This window comes from Schistocerca serialis, chromosome 4, assembly GCF_023864345.2.
Source record: "Schistocerca serialis cubense isolate TAMUIC-IGC-003099 chromosome 4, iqSchSeri2.2, whole genome shotgun sequence".
Lineage (NCBI taxonomy): Eukaryota > Metazoa > Arthropoda > Insecta > Orthoptera > Acrididae > Schistocerca > Schistocerca serialis.
In genome coordinates this window covers 812,672,911-812,694,682 of record NC_064641.1, presented here as the reverse complement: position 1 = coordinate 812,694,682, position 21,772 = coordinate 812,672,911, and the positions used below count along the sequence as shown (strand labels likewise).

At 41.5% G+C, this 21,772-nt stretch overlaps 1 pseudogene; it reads left to right on the top strand.

Moving 5' to 3' along the window:
* The first annotated feature begins 1,411 nt into the window (after positions 1 to 1,411).
* On the top strand, positions 1,412 to 1,529 carry LOC126475957 (5S ribosomal RNA; annotated as a pseudogene).
* Positions 1,530 to 21,772: the final 20,243 nt, after the last annotated feature.

The following is a 21,772-nucleotide window of genomic DNA, read 5'->3' as shown; positions in this document are numbered from 1 at the left end:
TGTATTATGCATTTCTTGTACGTTAATGTGAATCTGCACATGAACATTCCCAGTCCTCCTCACGCCTTTCCGTAAAGCGTGGCCAAATCTTTGTTGGGAAGTAGTTCTGTAGTATAGTAGTGCCAACCTTATTCCTGGGTAGCGGATCAGAGAGACAGCACAGGCAGGTAAAAGTCAAAGACTTTCCAGTGTCACAAGATTTGGGGTGGAGTGGTTGGTCATGGCCAAGTGGTTCAACCACCCCTCCACCGGGGCCCAGGAAGACCTCCGGGTGCCCGCCATATTCGAGGTATGTTACAGAAGACGGGTAAGCGAGCAGACGTGCCCTCAGTGCGTCTGTCTCAATGTTCACGCATGGAAGAAAGGTATTGGAATATTTGTACTAATTATTTTATTTCCAGCTTCAGATTGTGTAAAGAAATGAATGTGCTCGTTTGATTCCGGAAATTTGACCCCCTGTGTTAAAGTATCTGGTCCCCAGTTTGCCCGTTATCCTCACATAGTGAATGTCCTATGTCAAATATTGGGAGACCTTGGTGGTAGCCGGCCGAAGTGGCCGTGCGGTTCTAGGCGCTGCAGTCTGGAACCGCGAGACCGCTACGGTCGCAGGTTCGAAACCTGCCTCGGGCATGGATGTGCGTGATGTCCTTAGGTTAGTTAGGTTTAAGTAGTTCTAAGTTCTAGGGGACTAATGACCTCAGAAGTTGAGTCCCATAGTGCTCAGAGACATTTTTGAAACTTGGTGCTATACATTGGGCCAACGCAGTTCCGTCTTACCCACAGAAATGTGCGTGCAGATTAGTATATAATATACCCGAGCTATAAGTTGTAAAGTTGTAATATCTGTAAACTGAAACAACTGCTGCAATCGCTGTAAAGTCGAGTGACAATGTTTAAAATCAATAGGTAATCAACTTTCATCAATCTTTAACATACCTTAAAAATCACAAAGAAGTCAAGTTAAAGGAATTTATTTAAAATAAAAGCTATAGAATGCAGTGACCCACACATCAGAGTGTGAGCCCTCCAGCCCCTAGGCTAGTATCGTACAGAAAGGGCACGCTCTCTAGGTAGCGCTCTCAAGCTCCCCTCCCCAGTTATACGTTGCGCAATTTTCATTCAGGGCTTGACGACATCAACTTTCATCTGGCGTCCTTAGGCAAGGAGGTTAGACGGTAAACTTTCAAAAGAGCAACCTCACGTGAGCCCGAACATTTATAGGTTGTCAGCTCGCACCACTGACCATTGAGGTGATAATCATTTAAATTTCTTGCATTTAGTTCGGGAAAAATTTACACATAAAGGTAGTACCATATCGGTGAACCGTGCGCGGCTTTTGTTCGTGCCGTTTATTGCTTGACATATTGTCGTCCCGTTTCATATTCGATTTTTTGGCGTTCCTAAGTTTTTGGGCAACGGCCTTGCCCCAGAGGCTACACCGGTTCCCGTGAGATCACCGAAGTTAAGCGCTGTCGGACGTGGTCGGCACTTGGATGGGTGACCATCTGGGCCGCCACGTGCTGTTGCCATTTTTCGGGGTGCACTCAGCCTCGTGATTCCAACTGAGGAGCTACTCAACCGAATAGTAGCGGCTCCGGTCAAAGAAAACCATCGTAACGACCGGGAGAGCGGTGTGCTGACCACACGCCCCTCCTATCCGCTTCCTCATCTGAGAATGACACGGCGGTTGGATGGTCCCGATGGGCCACTTGTGGCCTGAAGACGGAGTGCTAGTGAGTGCTAAGTTTTTGGCTTGCTTTCCGGTGAATGGCAGCAGCAGCACTTATCCATAAGAGCACTGTCTTACTATCTTTGGAGCGACCACTAGCGTTTCCGGGTCGTCGTGTATCGGGAGGTCAGTCGGGCACGGAGCAGCAGTGAGGTCCCGACAGCCATTACTCTCCCGACCGTCCCGACCGTTGCCGAACACATGACTAAGTGGGGCGACTTTGGTTGGTGGTTCGGTCGGTCGTCTCATTGAACGACGTGTATTTGGTCGCCGACGGCTTTAAGGTTCCCTGTGTGTGTCTGTGATTTGTCCTTGTTGTTCCGCTGTGACTGGTTTTAGTATTGTTCGAGTTGTTTGTGGAAGTGTGTTGATGGAACCAAGTGTAGCTTGTCTGGTTTTGACTGAGCAGTTATTTTAATACTGTCTGCGTGCTGGTGGTAGTCGGTCGGTTGGGACAGAGCAGGCCGGAACTGCTGGCGGCTTGCATGCGCTGCGAGAGCGTCAAAGTTCGTTGTCCACCGAACCTAGACACTGAGTCGGAGTGATCTGTTAACCTGTTATGAAACATCGCTGTGACATCTCTTCGTTCATTGCCAGTTGTGGCTTTCTGGGCCGTTCCGGCTAGCAGCAACGTATGATGTGTTGGAGTCGGCGAAATTTTGCTGCTGTGTTACTGTATGGTCTTTAACTATCAAATTGGTTGTTACGTATCAGTGAAGTGCACCAGCGGTATTTTTTGCCTTGTGGCCGTTAACGCCCCAGTTACCTGCCCTGGTTGTTAGCGTAGTTTTCCGGCAGTGTGTTTTTCCTCGCCATGTTGATGGTGTCTGGCATGGTGTGGAGTTCGACAGCCTTTTAGTTATCTGTTCATATTTTTTTCTTAAGAGTGATTATTGGGCCTTGGCTATTTTTACATGCCAATTTTGAAGAAGTAGTTCGGCAGGTATCTTCGTTCTTGGCTGATATTTTCCATTGTCGTACCTTCGGTAGGTGGAAGGGAATTGATTAGGTTGTTGGTCGGTCCTTCAGCCATAAAATACGCTGTCCTATCGTTCGCAAAGAGTATCAGATGATTTCAGCAGCGCTCCACGTAATTTAGTGTGGTTTGGTGCTAACGATATACACCAACCACACACCTATTGGTCATACATGTGGTGTCAGTGAGCTTCATTCTTACTTTCGGTTCTCGTGGGTCTACGACGAAATGCGTCGCCACCTGGCGCGGAACTGACGTCAATATAGGTCATGCATACAGGTGTCTTGAAATTTATTATGATAAGAAAAAAGCTCATTTTGCCTGAAAAACTCTAAGCAGAGTACTTGTATTACGTCTCTAGTACAAACTATAGATTGCAACATTCGAAAGTATTAGCTGCAGTGTGATTAAAATGTGAGAGAAATTCGTCGCTCAAATTAATGACATTAATTCCAAAACCAAGCATCATTAAATAAACTACATATGCATATGAAAGAATTATATTAAATTGAAATAACCAAGTTTAATTTCCATTGTTTCGAAATAATTCCATACATTCATATGATAAACCGTAATTAGTTTCTTAATAACAGTAATTTAGTATGACGTAGCTGTAAAATGTGAAATGAACGTAATTTTTAGTCAGTGCCAGAAGCACGATATGCCAATAAATACTCAATTCCGTACTAAAATTCGACAATCCAGTTGCGCCGAAATTGTATATATATACTAAATTCTTAAAATACGCGTCTGCGCTGAACGCTTTTGAATCTGTGGAAAGAATAGTAGCACCTTTTATACACACCAGTCGTATAAATCGTTAGTCGGATATTTAAGTTTCAGTCGTCAAATACGTCCCAATCGCTCAATTTTCTGTCTTCATTTGTATTTTATTGAAAATTAAATACAAGAAGCTTCTCTATGCACCAGAATTGTGTGATTCAAGAAAGTAACACAACAGTAAGCTGAATAAAAATATTCTATATCTGGTAAAGGAAATGCTGCAAAATGAATAACTGAATGGGGGTAAGTTACTAAGAGCAACTTGGTGAAACATCATAGTACTCAGAACAGATCATAACGAATACCAGCCACTGTGATACATCTTTACATGATTACTAGCTCTGAAGAGAGTAAAGAGGTCTGAAGATCAACTGATGGCATAAAATAAATTATTGAGATAGGTAAAGCAAACTGAATGAATTCCACTGTGGGTCTAGAGCACAAAGAAAGGAAGAGCAGGATAAAATGTAGGTAAGCAATGACAATGGGATAGGAATTAACACTAGAAGTACTACATGGATTATTTTAGACCTAAAATGGTTTTTAGAGAGCCATAGCCTCCTCCATAACCATCGCAGAACACAACGCTCCCGTGACTTCCCAACATTTATGGGGCTGTACAATTTTCTAAAATTTCATCCCCCTAGCTCATCTAGAGCTGCGAATAATTTACCTGTCCTACCAATAGCCATTTTTGACCCACACGCATTTTAAAGCAATTTGGTATCTGTAACACCGGTTTGCATACACCAACTAGTTTCTGATCATGCCGTGACGTTATTCACGAATTGTTAGGGGCCAAAAGAACGTGAAATACGAAGAACTCAGTGCTCGGATGATACTTTATATCAGCGTGGCTTTCCGTTTTCTCCTGGACTAGTGACATACAGACCTACGGAGTGACACTGAGAAGCTACAGAGTAGCATATTATACACAGGGAATCCCCCCGAACCCTTCTACACTGCTGTCTGGGGCACTGCTAACAGTTCTTTAACAGGAAAGCAGACGTTAGGCGTGACGCCCTTACGGACCGACACTACTGACAACTTCTTCATCTCCGTAAAAATGGCAGATGAGCTTAAACATAAAGGAAAAAGTTTCATTGGCGCTCTTCGGAGATAACTCAAAGAGGTCCTTCCTCCAGTGTGAAGTGGAGACGACACATTCTTGCAACACCCTTACAAGTCAGGCGACAATCTTCCCACAGCATACCAAGTGAAAAAGAAAAAAAAACCGGTATTCTGGGCAACATGCATGCTGCGTGTCAGACGAATGAGAATACTGAGAGGAACCGTCAAGAAACTGTGAAGTTTTATAATGAGACTAACGTGGGAGTCGATATAGTTGCCTAAACACAGTTACAGGCACAGTTAATCGTCAATAAAGCAGATGCCAGACTGAGATTCATTGGATGAATCCTAAGGATATGCAGTCCGAAAACAAAGGAAATAAGTTACAGTTCACTTGTTCGCCCACTGCTTGAATACTGCTCACCAGTGTGGGATCCATACCAGATAGGGTTGATAGAAGAGAGAGAGAAGATCCAACGGAGAGCAGCGTGCATCGTTATAGGATCATTTAGTAATCGCGAAAGCTTTACGGAGATGACAGATAAACTCCATTGGAAAATCCTGAAAGAAAGACACTCAGGATCTCGGTACTGGCTTTTGTTGAAATTTCGAGAACATTCCTTCACCGAGGAATATTGCTCCTTCCTACGTATATCTCGCGAAGAGACCATGAGGATAAAATCAGAAGATTAGAGCCCCACAGAGGCATACCGACAATCTTTGTTCCCACGAACAATACGAGACTGGAATAGAAGGGGGAACCGATAGTTCCCTCCGCCACACACCGTCAGGTGGCTTGTTGAATATGGATGTAGATGTAGAAATGGCTAGACGCTACTGTGTCCAAGCTGGCACCCAGTGATGGCCTGTCCATGTCTTTCACCATGTTCTTGACCTTGTCATGACCAAAGTTCACACAATTTTTCAGTAACTTACCTCTAATATTTCTCACCAAGACTTTATCCTTAGAGTAGGTGATGTGCTTGTTGCCCTCTACGAACTGAATGGAGGAGCCAGTCATCCCTTGCAGGCACTCGTTACCGGCGCTGGCCAATAGGAAAAAGGCGTTGTCAAATTCAGGACTTTATCCTCAGAGTCACAAGCTTGCTGCCTCTTACAAACTGCAGAGAAAAGTCAATCTCCCCTTTCAGGCATTCGATACGAGCCAATATGGAAGTAGACGGTCTTGTCAGATTCAGGTTTCCTACAAACAACAAAGGGAAATAAACCATCAAGCGTATGCATCAAGTGCAACAAGTATGTATGCTAAAGCTGCCGCACAAAAACTCTTGTCGAATGTCTGAATCCTAGCTTTGGCAATTTTGTCAATTCCTTGTTGTTAAATATTTCCAAATATTTATAATTATAGGCTTAAATTATTCGTTCTTATATTTTAGTTCCTCGATTGAAATAAGCAAGAAAAAACGCAGAGCTTTTTAGTCACCAGCTGCGTTTTAGAATCTTTAACAATACTTGGTACTTACCTTATTTTTTATAAAAGTAAAAATGTTTTTAATGCTCACATAAACAACATGTTTCGATTCTGTTTTAATCTTTTTCTGACGAGAAACATTACAACATTGTTATACTTACTTGCTTTAACGACGATTGATGAAAGATTGTGGAATGTCCTCTGTGAAATTTAAATTAAAAAAGTTTACTTAAGAAAATTTGTGTTTGACAGTGTACTATTGATTTTAGAGACGTATTTTCAACTTGAAGACACTCAAAACACCACCCAAATACGAATAAAACGATGGTTTTCTAATGTGCGTCATAAATGACCCCATGGTACTACTAAGGCTACAGCGAATTCCAGTACTTCTGGTGTTAACGAGAACCCAATTGATAAAATTTATTTAATCATAGGATATATTTAGCTTAAGAATCAATAAACAAAGCTGTATGCATGGTCTCACACGAGATCCACGGAAAATTATTAAAAAGGTCACAGAAGAGGTAGATTTCTAAATGACATTTTTAACTGCTAACCACTTCCAAGAGGTAGGGTGATTTCCGCCCATAGTTTGTTGATTATCAGCTACAAATTGAAAAGGATGAGACTGTAGCAAAGTAAATGATGGTGATGGAATCGAGATGAGTTGGAAAAACTAGACGTTGTTGAGAGTTTCAGAAGTGAGCATTAGGCAGTGACTGATGTAAGAGTGGAGAGAAATAGGTCAGAGGACAAATGGGCAGCTTTAAATTACTCGCATACTGAAGGCAGTCCAGTATCAATGCTGCAAAAACACAAAACAACTCGGAAATCCTTAGATAACGTACGAGGTACAGCTTTTAACTGACGAAACATAATTTAAAAATCCGGTAAAGTTAGCAGACTTCTGGCCTGACTGCTGGTAATGTTCATCGCGGTGCTGGGAGGGAGATGGTAGTGATCTCGTTCCCTAGCAAGCTTTTTATCAACGGGAGAGATCAAGGGAACTCAATTAGATAGCGGACCGAGTGGACTTGGGGCCCTCCTGCAGGGACTGGAACGACGAAAAATTTCTGCTTCTATACAGATTTGTACCCACGGTTGGCAGGGCCTGAGCCAAACGCTCCGCTCTGTAGGTCATCACGGCCTCTAGAAAGTAAGGAAGGTGACTAAAACTTCAAAAATACCAAAGTAGGAAAGACTTTAGGAAAATGCTTTTGTAGAAGCATGCGTGAATGTGGAGAAGATAAATGCATCTGGTAGAAAAATTAAAGTGTCATGTACGGTAAAGAAAAGCCGTTTTGTGAGGGATGAGAGCTCAGGTGGCAATCCAGTATTAAACATTGAAAAGATGGCTGAAAAACTGATGGAAAATATTGGGGAAACGTAGCTGAAGGCAATATTACAGAAAGAGAACCAATAGATGAAGACAACATACGGTACTGCGAAAAGTATCTGACAGAGAACTGAACAAAGGTGCTTGTACAGAAAATATTACCTCAGTTTTTTTGAGATAGTATTTCCGCCTTTCACCAACGTTATTCATTTATACACTGAGTACGCTTTGAAGAAAATCGAGGGGAAATCTGTAACCAGAAATACATTTAATTGAGTATTAACTGACATGTTAAAGTTTGTCGATGACACTGTAATTTAGTCACACATATCAAATACTGTGAGAGGGCAGCTCAATGAGTAGTATATAGGCTCGAAAATAAATAGTTTTTTGATCATCTAATTTCTCCACCTCAGGGAAGCGCTTGTACTCGACGTCCGAATTAATTTCTTGAATGTATTTCAATCTCTGTATTAACTACTCTTTTTAATCTTTTCCTCTCCCTCTAGTATTATGGAGGGTATTCACCGAAGCAGTAACACATGTCCAGTCATAATATTCATTCTTCTTCTGAGTGTTTTCATCAAGTTCCTTTCCTCACTGATTCTGTGGAGATCCTGTACATTCCTTATGTTATCGGTCTTCCCACTTTCTAATATCCTTCTATAGCACTATAACTCAAACGCTTCGATTACGTTCTTTGCCATTGCATGTTTCACCATCGCATTATTCTATGCCCCGAACGTACATGCTCAGAAATTTCATCCTCAAATTAAGGCATGTGTTTGGTAGTAGCAGACTTTTATTACACAGGAGTGCGCACTTTGTATGTACAAGTCCGCTTTTTATGTCTTCCTTACCTTTGAAAGGTGGCTACACTGAGCCACAGCGCCAGAGACTGCGCCAAAGATTATTATTCGCCGCCTCCACTAGTGCAGTGGTAGTTGAGAGGATGTCGAGTGCAGTTGTTGTTCTGTTGGGCGAGAGAGTAGATGCTGTTCGGTTGGTATAATGTATAGATGGAAGAAGTTGCAATTGTCAGAGTGTATTTGAGGAGATGGGCTTTTGATTTAAGATGCAGGTGTAATGGAAAATTTTCGTCAATATATAATGAGGTAAAAAGGTATTACAGTTTTCTTTAATGACAATGCCTCTTGCTCACAGGTACAGCCAAAAAAGCATCAGGCTCGTGTTCATTTATTAGACTTGTACTTCTGTTTTCCATGAGCGATTATAGTATTTCTGGTTTTTTAAATTAGTTCAGTGTAAATGGTGTTTAAAATATTTTGTCGTATTGAGAAAGAACCGAGCCAGATACATGTACGTTGAGTCACACTACCACATACAGAACGGTTACACTTGTGCTTTGTTGTTGCGTAGCTTTTATAGTTGCAGGGGACTTAATTAATCAATTGTGTTACGTCTTTTCTTTTTAAATAAGCCCCCATGCACGTGGCGACTGCTGCTTCGGATCATGCCTGGGAATTCTTTTGATAGTAAAAATAGTAGACGGTAGTATTGTTGTAGTAATTTGTAGTTTAGTGATTGTAGTCTATATTGCACGTGTAGATTTTGTAAGTGAACATTTGTAGTTGTCTTGTCATTCATTTTTGATGTGTCGTATACGGGTCTGACAATTTGTGCAATTGTGAAGGTTTTAACTGTTCGTTAATCGTGTTTGTCGGGAAGCATTTCGTGTGAATGGTATTGCTGGTGATAAAGTGTTATATTGAGGGTAATTTTCGTATTGTGACGAGTTTTTGATGTTTTGTAAATGATTACGCGATCGATGAAAAAGGCAAAAATGATGGATAGTCAGAATAACGAAATTGTTAACATGGCGAACTCGCCAACACAGGAGAACAGTATGGTGAATAATGAAGTAGAAAACAGTTTAATAAGCCGGGAAAATAGTCCGGAACCAGTCCCAAATTTTTAAAATTGAAAAATTTTCAGAATACGGGATTAACGATAGAAGATTCTGGAATAGTATCGAACACAAACAGCTTTACGGCTATGACGAAGGAAGTTAGTTTCACGGGAAATCTTAGGGGCGAAAATAATTTCCAACCAGTTAATATGGAGCAGTTGATGAGTGCAATATTAAATTTGGGATCACAAATGGGAACACTGGTAACACGGTTAGACTCACGAATAGGGATATGTTTTGAAAACATGAAAGATGAATTAAAGAAAGAAATTAGAGAAGAAGTACAACCGATTTTGAATGCTCACAATAATAGTTTAACTTCAATAGAAATTAGACAAAAGGAACAGGATAGAGAAAGGGAAGAAGGAGATCACGAGATAGTACAAAAATTTTCAGAGTTAAATTTACAACGTGCACGCAATAACGAAGAAATATTTGAAAGATTCAAGGAATCCATACCAAATGACAGAATTAATAACCTAACACAACATTATGAACAGTTAACTACTAAATGTGTCAATACTGAAACCCGTGTCGCGACACTTACGGAATACGTAAATAAACAGAGAGAACAAATAGGTGTCTTATCGGAAAGAGTTGAGGAGATTTCAGATAAATTGAAAAGTCTTAGTGTAAATGGGGACAGAGATTCAGATGATACAGCTCCATTGCCATTTGCAGAAACAGAAGAGTACCAGAATATAAATAAACATGTTGAAAATCAGGGAAAATTTTATGAACGCGTTAAAAGGGAATTTGAGGCTTTACGAAACTGAAAGTGAAATCGTAGGAAAAGACAGTAGAAGAAATTTAGAATCACCGATAGCGGCGGGGGGGGGGGGGGGGGGGGTAGGGGTTACATCATTTACGAGATGCATCAAGAGAGCGCCAGGAGCGCGAGCTTGACAGTAATCGACAATCGGACTGGGACAGACGCGGTAGGTCTCTGTCGCCACGAGGCGAAAACTTTGACTATAAACACTTTTTAACTGTTCGTAAATTTAAAATCTTTCGCAATTCTAATAATGACATACATCCATGTTCATGGTTAGATCAATTAATGTAGGCACTTCCGCCAAATTGACCACTAAGTCACAAACTGGAATTTATGTGTGGATTTTTAGAAAACGAACCGGCGACGCGCATGCGAGCACTTATTAGAGATTGTAATAATTTAAATGATTTTTATCATGCATTTCTATCGGCATATTGGTCCAAAAACACGCAAGACAGGGTCAAACATAGTCTTATTATGAAGTGTAATTTTAAACAGTCTGAGATCCGCACGCCGGCAGAATACTTTGAAGTCATGATTCGAAAGAATCAATTCCTTTACCACCCTTATAGACCGACGGAATTAGTTCGTATTTGTTTAACTAAGCTGCCACAATCGATAAAACTAATTGCTTTAGCCGGAAGATGTAAAGACGGCATTGAAACTTTTAAGACTTTGCTACAAGAAGTTGAGTATTAAAACGACGAAGGAATTTCTTGTAATTTTTTCAGTAACGGTAATCACAATTGATTTTCAGAGAAAAGGGATAATGATCGGAACGGTCGTTATAGCGGTAATTTTGAAAATGACAGACGAAACAGACAGGACAATAGATACCAGCCTTATGACAGAGGAAGACTGCAAAGAAGACAATTATTGTTTGATGTATATTCAAGGTGTTGCGTTTGAGAATTTCATTTCGTCTTCGCTCCAGGACATGGCTAAGGAGCAAAACAAGGATCCAATCTTGAAGGACATTAAGGAGAAGTCTTGGAGAAAGGAAAGCGTAGCGATTAGACAGTATTATTTAGTTCGCAATGATATTCTTTTTAAACGAAAATCGGTTGACAACTCAGATTGAATTCCTGATGAGTGGGTTAATAAATTGATTTGGTATACACATTTCAGCTAAGCACACTTTGGTCCCAGAAAATGCTTTCATAAATTACGAGAAATTTGCTACTTCTGTAATACGGAAAAACATATTCGGTTTGTTCTTGCTGAATGCAAATTATCCGAAAAGGCTTAGCCGCCAACTATTTCTCACAGAGCACCGTTGTTTCCTATCATTCCAGCAAGATTAAAGGAGATGGCTGCAGTCGATGTGTTCGGTCCAGTGGTTCGTTCTACTAATGGTTTTGCGTACATTATGGTAGTAGTGAAATTGGCATCAAAATATGTGTGTTTTACACCTTTACGCAAAGCAACAGCTCGTTCACTATCTAATGCTTACATCAAACATTTTCTTAAATAAGTGGGTCATGTTGATAAAGTTATATCAGATAATGGATCACAGTTCCGCTCTAAAATTTGCTTCGTACTCTACGGCGTCTTAAGAGTAAACCAATTTTTATTTCACTTTTTCACCCTCAATCTAACGCTTCAGAGAGATGGATGAAGGAAATCAAATGGCTCTGAGCACCATGGGACTGAATATCTGAAGTCATCAGTCCCCTACAACTTAGAACTACTTGAACCTAACTAACCTAAGGACATCACACAGAACCACGCCCGAGGCAGGATTCGAACCCGCGGCCGTAGCAGCAGCGCGGTTCCGCACTGAAGCGCCTACAAACACTAGACCACCGCGGCCGGCGATTGATGAAGGAAATCAGTAAATTGCGTCTTTAGTGCCATCATAGTGACAGAACGTGGGATCAGTATCTGCATATTTTTCAAATCATTCTGAATGAACTCCCTAATGATTCAACTTCTTTACCGCCTATATTGATATTAAAAAGTAAAGCATCGACAAATCGTGTTTCTGAAATCGTTCCTTTTCCGCCTACACGGAAACTGCGGCATTCTGAAGTTGTCAACCTGGCTCTACAAAATATTGCATCTGCGGCTGCTAGAAGAGAGAAATCAGCTAAATGTCCTGGTCGTTTAAAACTTTGTCAGTTGGTCAAAAAGAGTTAATTAAGTATATGGTTTGTCTCACAAAGGAAAAGGATTGTGTCGCAAATTTTTTCTGCTTTATAACGGTCCATATAGAGCTCGCAAAATTATTCATGATAACACTGTTGATATAGAAACTCTTAAATCACGGCGCTCTGAGGGAATACATCATATATCGAATGTAAAAATATTTGTGGAATGACATACTTTTGAGAAATTAACACGTACACGTAAACACGCAGAGAATACAGGGATACCGCGCCGTGTTCTAGCGGCAGCACGTACACAAAGCGACAGTCAGTCCGCGCGCCGCACAAGGTAGCCGTTGACCGCAAACAATTACTTCCCACGTCACGCTCATCTACAGCCGATCGAGCGCTCAGTGCGAATGCATTGACAGCCGTAGACAAATACACAGTCTAATTTCTCCGATTAAAGTCAGTATAAAGCTATAGTGACTTGATAACTTATGCAATTAACGTTCAGTTTTTCCAGGATACAGTTGTATAAAATATTTAAGAACTACAGGTAATCTCTCTGCGTGTCCGACATTAAGAAGACTTACTGTCAAGAAAATTTCAGGAAGAATGTAATTTTGAGGAAGAAAGCCATAACCTAAAAAGGTAGCTGCTAACTGAGTTCATTTTTCAGGTAACGTATTTCTACTTAGGTATGTACTTTATACGTAAATTGCTGCTCGCGATTACGTGATTTATACTTTGGGTTAAATATTATGCTATATGTATTTACTTGTGGAGCGACATGCTTGCGTACATTTGCTGATTTTGACAATGTTATATTAATGAACAGGGTTGTTACTTGTGTATATTATGCATCGCTTGGCCGCAATGCTTTTCACTGATGTCATATTTTTTTATTATGTGCCTGCTGTGCCTATTTATTTAAATTATATTTGTCACATGATTAGTTGTGCTGATATGGCTACGTATGTAAGTTATACTTTTTGATTTATCTGCTTGCGCCTTCATGTTTACTTATTAAGATGACATATGAACATTTATCTGCTTATGCTGATATGATGCTAATGACCTATTTGTTATTTAGGATATATACTTGCTGCTTTGCGCATGGATTGCATATTTACTCATTTCTGTTTTGTTGTCATAACTACTCTTTAATTTAGTATATAGAAATACTTATATACTGTGTACGAGCATACAGTTTAGGTTACACTATGGTATCAATTATAGATTGTTCGCATGGCAGAGCTTCGTTGTAGGGATTGTGCTGCATCCACTTGTTGACATTCTGTTCTCTACTGGTATATTTACTCGCTATAGCATGTTTTGCTTACGCTCATTGCTTTACATTTTAAGATAAGAAAATGAACTGCTATAGTTCTACGAACTACATGGGTACAAGAAACTTCATTGAAGTCACATGAACTGGAGGTTTTATGGAAGCTGTATAAATTCAGTATAAGAGAAAGGAATCTGACGACATGAAATACTACCACTAGCTTTAGACCATTGGCATTTATTACACTGCATTCTTCGTGAGCAATTGAAATAGCAAATGACACTTGACACAAAGAAATACTCCACATGTTTGCTTCTGTTTTGCCATGATTATTGAAGTGGTGTACACACTGTGAAATATTACGATTTATTCATTCAAATTCTTATGTGATCATTACCACTGGGTACTTGACCTACTTAGTGAAAGTTATTGAAACTGAAGGCTGTTAGAGGTCATGTATGCATTTCTGTTATTTTATGATGGACAAGGTAACCAAAATGTATTTTATAATTCATAATGAGCAGAAGATTTAGCTCAAGTGGATTACACAGAGGTTGTGTGTGGACATTGTGTCTTCAGACTGAATGTGACGATGACTTGAAGCTTGCACTAGGATTTTATCTGTACTTGTTCGAGGAGACTGACTAGAGGAAAGAGTTGTTATGGAAGTGAAATGATACTGCTGATAGGGTTTATATGTATCGATGTATTGAAGAGGTATTATTGAAGTATTGAGACTGTGTGATGCTGATGATATTTGGAGTTTTGGTGTATAAGAGGTACGGTAAATGATATTAGTGATAAGGTTTATATGTATCGATGTATTGAAGAGGTATTATTGAATTATTGAGAGTAAGTGATGCTGATGATTATTGGAGTTTTGGTGGATAAGAGGTAAAGTAAGTGAGGAGCATATTTTTTTGTTGGTTTATATGGAACAGGAAGGATGAAGATGGCAGGCTAGAACACTCCAGTGGCAGGAAGATTGTCCACAAACAAACATCGTTAAATTAATAAGCAGTATATACCTTTATGGGGGGGGGGGGCAGGAAGTATTTGCGTATCTTGGCAAACTGACGGTTGTTCAGCAACCATACATTTTGATGTGGCTTGGCAAACATTGGTCTTGACATGATGACTATGACGTTGACTAACTATTATTGACTATTATACACAGCTGCCACTACTAACTGAAACACATGTTGAACATCAAATTTTGACAGAACAGTATTTACACTGTTAACACTACTCAATTACACGATAGTACTTAGTATGTGGATGAATGATGAGTGAGTGTGTTTCATGTGTTTTCCTTCCCTAATCTCAAATAATTGGTACCGACCTACCTCCTAAATATTATTTTACTTATTTGTTTTGGCTTGTACTGACACCCATAAATAGTGTAGGTTTACTGATATTTGTGTATTTGTAATACACTCCTGGAAATGGAAAAAAGAACACATTGACACCGGTGTGTCAGACCCACCATACTTGCTCCGGACACTGCGAGAGGGCTGTACAAGCAATGATCACACGCACAGCACAGCGGACACACCAGGAACCGCGGTGTTGGCCGTCGAATGGCGCTAGCTGCGCAGCATTTGTGCACCGCCGCCGTCAGTGTCAGCCAGTTTGCCGTGGCATACGGAGCTCCATCGCAGTCTTTAACACTGGTAGCATGCCGCGACAGCGTGGACGTGAACCGTATGTGCAGTTGACGGACTTTGAGCGAGGGCGTATAGTGGGCATGCGGGAGGCCGGGTGGACGTACCGCCGAATTGCTCAACACGTGGGGCGTGAGGTCTCCACAGTACATCGATGTTGTCGCCAGTGGTCGGCGGAAGGTGCACGTGCCCGTCGACCTGGGACCGGACCGCAGCGACGCACGGATGCACGCCAAGACCGTAGGATCCTACGCGGTGCCGTAGGGGACCGCACCGCCACTTCCCAGCAAATTAGGGACACTGTTGCTCCTGGGGTATCGGCGAGGACCATTCGCAACCGTCTCCATGAAGCTGGGCTACGGTCCCGCACACCGTTAGGCCGTCTTCTGCTCACGCCCCAACATCGTGCAGCCCGCCTCCAGTGGTGTCGCGACAGGCGTGAATGGAGGGACGAATGGAGACGTGTCGTCTTCAGCGATGAGAGTCGCTTCTGCCTTGGTGCCAATGATGGTCGTATGCGTGTTTGGCGCCGTGCAGGTGAGCGCCACAATCAGGACTGCATACGACCGAGGCACCCAGGGCCAACACCCGGCATCATGGTGTGGGGAGCGATCTCCTACACTGGCCGTACACCACTGGTGATCGTCGAGGGGACACTGAATAGTGCACGGTACATCCAAACCGTCATCGAACCCATCGTTCTACCATTCCTAGACCGGCAAGGGAACTTGCTGTTCCAACAGGACAATGCACGTCCGCATGTATCCTGTGCCACCCAACGTGCTCTAGAAGGTGTAAGTCAACTACCCTGGCCAGCAAGACCTCCGGATCTGTCCCCCATTGAGCATGTTTGGGACTGGATGAAGCGTCGTCTCACGCGGTCTGCACGTCCAGCACGAACGCTGGTCCAACTGAGGCGCCAGGTGGAAATGGCATGGCAAGCCGTTCCACAGGACTACATCCAGCATCTCTACGATCGTCTCCATGGGAGAATAGCAGCCTGCATTGCTGCGAAAGGTGGATATACACTGTACTAGTGCCGACATTGTGCATGCTCTGTTGCCTGTGTCTATGTGCCTGTGGTTCTGTCAGTGTGATCATGTGATGTATCTGACCCCAGGAATGTGTCAATAAAGTTTACCCTTCCTGGGACATTGAAATCACGGTGTTCTTATTTCAATTTCCAGGAGTGTAGTTAATATGATAATTATCTGATATCATTTGTGTGTTTATTATAATTTGTATGTTGAGTGTAAGAGCATTGATAATAATTTCGTAAAAGCAATTGTGTGTGCATCAAACTGTTGTTTGTGGTTACACCTATTATCATTGGTGGGTGCCACCTGGAAAAGTTTAATTTCTGCTGATGAAATCTGATGAACTGTTTTATTATTGCTGGTGACAATTATGAACTGTTGTCTGCACTTGTTCAAAATTGCTAAGTGCCACTTTTGTTACTGCTACTATTGATGTGATGACACTCGTTTCTGCCTGCACCTGCTCGCCATTACTGGGTGCCATTGTTGGAACTGCTGCTACCGAAATGATGTAACTTGTTGCTGTCTGCATCTGTTCAACATTGCTGGGTGCCTCTGTTGGAACTGCTCAACCATTGATGAGATGTCACTTGTAGATGTCTGCACCTGCTCGCCATTTCTGTGGGCCACTGTTGGAACTGCTGCTACTGAAATGATGTCACTTGTTTCTGTATGCACCTGTTCAACATTGTTGGGTGCCACTGTTGGAGCTGTACAAGTACTGCTGATGAAATGTTATGGGACTGCTATTTGCAAATGTGGACCAGTGTTGGGTGCCACTGTTGGAACTGTCAACTACTCTGAGGAGTGCTACTTGTTTATTGAACTATTGAAATTATTTTATGTTAATATTTGTGCAAACTGATTTATTGCGTATTTTCTGTTTATGAAATGTTATGAGACTCTTATCTGCAACTATTCGTCATTGCTGGTGCCATTCATTGAACTGTTTAACTACTCGGAGAAATGATACTTGCATAAACTATAATGTCAAATCACATGTATGCAAGCATTTGTATTCCTTACTGTATTTTTATGTATTAGGTTATTGAAGGGCCAGTTCAAAGCAGAAATTTATTTCGTTATGTGATATTTACTTATTAATATCATCTTTTACTTTTGTCTGTGTTTTTGGGACAAATTTGGTGGTATTTTCCCCACCAATGCTGGCAAAAATACCACCAAACTCTAGCCCGTGGAGGAGGGGCATATGAAAGTAGGCTACACTGAGTCACAGCGCCAGAGGCTGCGCCAAAGATTATTATTCCTCCGCCTCTACTGGTGCAGTAGTAGTTGAGAGGACATCGAGGGCAGTTGTCGTTCTGTTGGGCGAGAGAGTAGATGCTGTTCGGTTGGTGTAATGTATAGATGGAAGAAGTTGCAATTGTCAGGGTATTTGAGGAGATGGGCTTTTGATTTATGATGCTGGTGTAATGGAAAATTTTCGTCAATATATAATGAAGTAAAAAGGTATTACAGTTTTCTTTAATGACAATGCCTCTTGCTCACAGGTACAGCCAACAAAGCATCTGGCTCGTGTTCATTTATTAGACTTGTAATTCTGTAAACGGTGATTCAAATATTTTGTCGTATTGAGAAAGAACCGAGCCAGATACATGTACATTGATTCACACTACCACACACAGAACAGTTACACTTATGCTTTGTTGTTTCGTAGCTTTTATAGTTGCAGGGGACTTAATTAATCAAATGTGTTAATGGAAATTCCTTGTGATCCTTTATTTTTATTTCATGCAGTCAGATTGCGTGCTAATACTAGTCAGTGCCAACCAGTGACGAGCCTTCGTAACCGGTCACACAGCTATTAAAATTATTGCATTTATTTTTTTAATCAATCCCCCATGCACCTTGTCCGTCATGTGTTATTTTCCAACAAATGTCGCAGGAATCCTTGACCTTGGCTACTTCATGTTAACCAACTTTGATGTTAACATTACTGATAATCCCATTTCTACTTATACTCTGCGCTTTTGTCTTCCTTCAATTTACTTTCAATCCATTCGTGGTCTCATTAGACAGTTCACACTGAATTTTAATCACGCTCTTTAAACTTTCTTTAATTTCCATCATTATTTTTTGTATGGGGAGATAGAACAGTAGCTGCGAAAGTCTGCGTCCCTGTCTTACCGTGTATTTAATCCAAATACTTCGTTCTTGGTTTTCCATTCTGATAGCTCCCTCTTTGTTCATCTACATAATTTATATTACCCGTCTTTACTTTTATGCTAGTCCTATTTCTCTTCATGTTTTGAAAATCGTGCCGCATTTCACCATATCGAACCCTTTTTGAAAATCTGCAAATCCAATGAGTGTTTCCTGAACTTTCTTCAGTCTTGCTTTCATTATTTAAATTATGTCAGAACTAGCTCTCTGCTAGTTTTACCTGTCCGAAAGCAAAACTGATAAAAAGGTAACAGTTCCCCAATTTTTATTTCCAGTCTTGTGTCATCTACCTCTTCTTATCAGCAGACAGGATGTTTAAGACATTAAGCTAATTGTGTGATAATTCCCGCTCTTTTATGCCCGTGCTGCCTTTGGCACTCTGTGGATAAAGTTTTTGTGAATATCTCGTGGTATATCTCGAGTTTTATAGATCTTACATATAAAATTTAGAAGTCATTTAGTTGCCATTTTTCTCATTGATTCTACGAATTCCGAAGAAATGTCATCAATCTTTTCTGAATTATTTTACGACAAGTTTTATAAGGCCCTTTTTCAGCCAGCCCCATATTTCATGCACTATGTCTTCCATATCGCACTCCTTATTCTCTCACGTTGTCAGACAACACCTCCCATTCGCAGAGGAGTTCACTGTATAATTTCCAACTATCCGTTAACTCCGTGTGTATCAGTAGAATACCCTTTCGCACCGTTAATGTTGACGGCACCTTTCAACTACGGACCACAATTCTTGTGGATAAAGTTTTGTTAATGCCGCGGTTACCCGGTCTTTTCTGCCTTCATAGTTTTAGGGGCTCTTTTCTAAGCCAAAGATATGTGTTAACTCTGAAAATGTCTGCTCCTGCGCTCCTTTTAGCAAGGCCGCTAGTAGATCCTGAGTGTTTCCTAATACCGGAAGTCTGCAGCTGCTATTGTTGGTATTTTTTTATTCAAAATTTTAGCGGTATCTGGGGTAGAACCCTTGTACCATAGTGTCCTGACTACAAGCTAAGGCATCACTAGACAAAGCAATGAATATCAGGATTACTCAAACAAATGTAATGAATGGACTGTAGTCGAATTAATTCAGACTATGCTGAATTAATTGGATAAGGAATTGGGACAATAAGAGAGGTAGAAGGATTTTGTTTTTTAGGTACAGTCATCCACAGGTGACGGAACAAGTAACTGGGAGAAAGTATAGTCAGATTTAACTGGTGAAGCTGACTCATGGTGGAGGTTCATCTCCTTTCAGCTACACAGACGAGGTGTGGCCCCTACCACTCCGCAACACGCAAGCCACGCACACGGCAGGTTTCTAGTTGTTCCGAAATACTGAATATTGGGTACACGCTGTGAACTTGTCATCACACTTCCCATTTCTTCTGCTTAGTGTTTGTGGCCGTGTAATGTATGGAAAAAGTAGACTGATTGCCTTCACAATTCCGCGTGTGTTCTTTAAATCTAATTCAGAAAGTCCTGCCTGTTTTTCCGATGCAAAACTGACCACAATCATTGCATGAGACTTTATAAATGCCTGCGTAGGGGAAAATTGGGATTTTTGTTTTCTTTTATCATATTGTAGTTCGTACGGTGTTACTGGTACGGTAAACAATTTAACCTTCTTCTTTTTAAATAATTTATCGAGTTTTCCTCACGTTTGGTCAATATATGATGTTGCTACGTGAGAACCTTTTTTTCTGGTTTCTCCTTCTCTAACCAGCGTTGTTCCTATATTTATGTTTCACGACAGCTGGTGCATCATAAAATTCGTACTGGTATAGTGGTACAGTTGTTCGGCGCATTCACCACTTACAAGATTGGCACTGATGTTAATCAATTGTTACTACATCGAGACACAGTGTAACAAATGGGAAGCAATATCTGACAGTAAATAGTTACAATGCCTATTTTTCGTGTTGTCTGTACCGTAGTAACTTTCCCGCTGCGGTGCGATGCCCCGAAACTCGCCGCTGCCCTGTCTGGGACGCTGTGCCCTTCAATCAAGCCGTGTGGCGGCCGCAGCCTAGCCTTGAGTCACCCACGAGGCCTGTCTGACCTTTGGTCCGCCCAGCCCGTTCCTCTGTGCCGAGCAGTTAATCCTGGCGCCGCGGCCATCACCGCACCGCTACGGCCGACGCACGCCCTTGGGCGCTTTCTTGCTACTGGCGTCGGTGGCAGCAGCCATCCACCTTACTGCTCGGGAAAGAACGAGACAAAGGAAGTAGGTTAAAGAAGAGAAAAAATGAGCTGCAGCTGATAGGGTGAAGGCTTCCCAGCCGCAAGGGCTAAGACTGCTTCAGTGCCTTCTTAAGGCAGTTGTGCGGAATGTACGGCTTCAAGAATAATTTCCACAGAGCCTTTTCTTTCGACTTGCTGAAAGATCATAATAACATACTTTAAAATAAAGCTTAGCCTTCCTTGATGAGTATTTCTCTGAAATAAAGGAAACAAAACAGTTGCTCCCTCACTGAAATAACCCTCACCTTTCATATGGTGTGGAGGATGATGTAACAAAGCCATGAGCACTGACAGTAATTCAGATTGCTTGACGTTCTTAAATGGTCCTACTCCACTTCATACACGTTTTTGCTCATTCCTGTAGTATACTGCCTGGGAACGTAGATGAAGCACAAAAAGACTTGTAACTTCGTATGCCTACAGGCCTTCGTTGTGTATATAGACAGACATGAAAATCTCTGTGACAGGTAGAATTGCACCAGAGGTTTGTTCGCGTTGAATGTTTTTACCAGGCCTGGTATGACGTATGAGAGGAGTGCGATGTTGAGGGATCACTGGGAGTACACGAAGATGTGGCAAACAGGTGTGAGACAGCATTATCAGCCCTCCAAAGATTTTTTAAGGGTCTTATTGTATGTTTCTAGTTGGCCTGATGGTGGAATGGTGCAGTATCGGTGTTTATGAGGCACTGAGATGTGACAGTGCTCTGAAGTACTGCATGGGACAGGGAGGGCAAAGATGCCTCTCGTTAATGTTCCTATCGACCACGTCTGACCAGCACAAGGGAAGATCGCTGTAGAATCCACGAAACACATGGTAACCCTCGCACACATGTGGCTGCCGTAAGTAATGGACTCCCTGCAACATACTGCATTATCCCGATTGTCAATTACCAGTTACAACAGATGTTCGCCAGTTTATAAAAAAAAAAAAAGTAATGGTTCAAATGGCTCTGAGCAGTATAGGAATTAACATATGAGGTCATTAGTCCTCTAGGACTCAGAACTACATAAACCTAACTAACCTAAGGACATCACACACCTTCATGCCCGAGGCAGGATTCGAACCTGCGACCGTAGCGGTCTCGCGGTTCCAGACTGATGCCCCTAGAACTGTTCGGCCACCTCGCCAGTTTATCTTACGACCATACATAACGTCCAACTGAATTAGTGTATGCATCCAGGCTAGATTTTTATAAACCTGTCTCGGTATTATAATCTCTGAAATGAGACCACA